Genomic DNA, 2,500 nt, shown 5'->3' with positions numbered 1-2,500 from the left:
CCCACTTTCTTATAAAACGTTTTAAGCATCAGATTTAAAAAATTGATTTTGCCTCTAAAATTTTGATCGTTTTTCAAACGTGTGGACTCTTTGAATTTTTAGTTGGACTTTTTGCTTACAACTTTTTAGCTTCTAGAATGTTTTCACTATTCCAGTTATCTTTTGGGCCTTCTACAGGTTTAACTTTTACACTCTTTGAAGGTCGCTAAGAATATATATTTTTCTCTTTTTTTTCTTTTTCTTTCCTTTTGGGCCTCCTACAGGTTTAACTTTTACACCTCTTTGAATCTCGCTAAGAATATATATTTTTTCTCTTTTTTTTCTTTTTCTTTCCTTTTGGGCCTCCTACAGGTTTAACTTTTACACCTCTTTGAAGCTCGCTAAGAATATCTATTTTTCTCTTTTTTTTTCCTTTTGGGCCTTCTACAGGTTTAACTTTTACACTTCTTTGAAGCTCACTAAGAATATACATTTTTCTTCTTTTTTTTTTTCTTTCCAAGATGGTTTCTTCCATCTCGTCTACTTTGCTCTTTTTTATGAGAACATTTTAAGGCGATTACCTTAGCTGAGTCCTGTGATGTCTAATTCACTAGCTTCAGTTATTTGTCTCTTTGCTTCATCCTGTTCTTATCCTTATTCTTTTGTTTTGAAATTTGAACAGCTGTTCTCTGTCTACCATTTCATTATGATTAACCTTTTCAAGCTTCTTCAAAAACTTCAGCTCAACCTTCGCAACCTTCCCATCATCATTAAACATTCTCCTTTGAGGTGGTCTGACCTCATCTGTTATCGGATTGTTTTCATACTTCCACTTCTTCTACAATCTGTACAGTCCTTTCATCAACTTAATCCTCTTGTTGCTGCCCTATTATTATTATTATTATTATTATTATTATTATTATTATTATTATTATTATTGTTATCATCATCATCATCATCTTCATTATCATTATTGTTGTTATTATCATCATCATTGTTATCATTATTAATGTTATTTTCATTATCATCATCGTAATTATTATTATTATTTTAATAACTATAAATATTATCATTATTACGATAATTATTACGATCATTATTGCTATTGATATCATCATCGACATTATTTTTTTTCTTTATTATTATTATTATTATCATTTTCAATATTATAATATTACTGGTAGAAAAAAACGCAATGAACAAACTAGTTTGTGGTTTGTGCATTTTTTAGCATAGTATCAACACGGTGGAATGTTTTACCATTCATTATTGTTATGATTATTATAACTGTTAGTATGAGTATTATAACTAATGTTATTATTATTATCATTACTATTATTAATAATATTAGCATTTGTATCCCTTTTATTGCTGTCACCATTATTAGCAATATCACTGTTAATATTATTATTACCATTATCTCAAAATGCCAAAGACCTTTTCAAGGACCTCTGCAGGCCACCGTCATTCTGATTTCCCTTGATCTTGGCCAGTGGCAGCTTCAAATGAGAGTAAATTGCTGATAGGACTTGTAGCTATAGTCTACGATAGATGGTGTTTACATGTGATATGCCGTAGGTAATTAAATACTTCAGCATCTCCTTGTCCGTTACTGTATACTTTCCTTTCACTTGACATTTCTCTCTAGGGATAAAAAAAAAAAAAAAAAAAAAAAAAAAAAAAAAAGGCGTTATAAAACAGTTACCTCCAATCTGTACGAAAAGATGTAAGTGTTATTAATATCTTCATGCAGTTCAGACCCTCATTAAAATAGGAGGAGTTATTGATTAATTTCGTCTTGCAAATGAACGCTACACGCTACAGTTGCATTTACATCCACTGAAGTTACTAATCCCAATGGTGCTCTCCTCTGATTTAATCAGTCTGCCAACAACGTCTATATTTAAAAATCAGTCAAGCAAGTTTATCATGTACCGCCGTCTTGCATGGAAATCTGACTAACAATAATCAGTATTATCTCTGCTGTCATCTCCATCTTTTTATCACAAATATATATTTACCATATGATATTTCAATAACAAATGTGTATGAGATTGCGTGTTTATTTTTCTCAAGCTTTCATTTCTCAGGAACGAAGACGCAATTGACTGGTCCTAGAGAGTATCAAAAAAGTACTAATTCCCTCGTCAATATTGTACGACGTAACTTTAGAAAACCGCAGACTTTTTATTGGAATATTATTTTCTGGAATAATATTATGGGAGAATAGGCGAGGGCGCTTACGAGCGTCATCAAACGATCGTGACCTTGATCGTTCTCAGAATAATCATTCAATCATTCAACACAGGATCATTTATCACAATTATCGCAGAAGACGAGAATCACGAAAAAAAAAAAAAAAAAAAAAAAAATCCACCAGTCATAAATATCACCGACTTCCAATGGTGTTTTTTTTTTTTTTTTTTTTTCTCTCGCTAACTTAATTTTGAAAATAACCAAAAATCAAATGAATCACCATTGCAGTATCTTCGTGAACTCCCTGCCGTTCCGTCAGATGAAT

Source organism: Penaeus chinensis, chromosome 21 (genome assembly GCF_019202785.1).
Source record: "Penaeus chinensis breed Huanghai No. 1 chromosome 21, ASM1920278v2, whole genome shotgun sequence".
NCBI lineage: Eukaryota > Metazoa > Arthropoda > Malacostraca > Decapoda > Penaeidae > Penaeus > Penaeus chinensis.
This window is presented reverse-complemented; position numbering follows the sequence as displayed.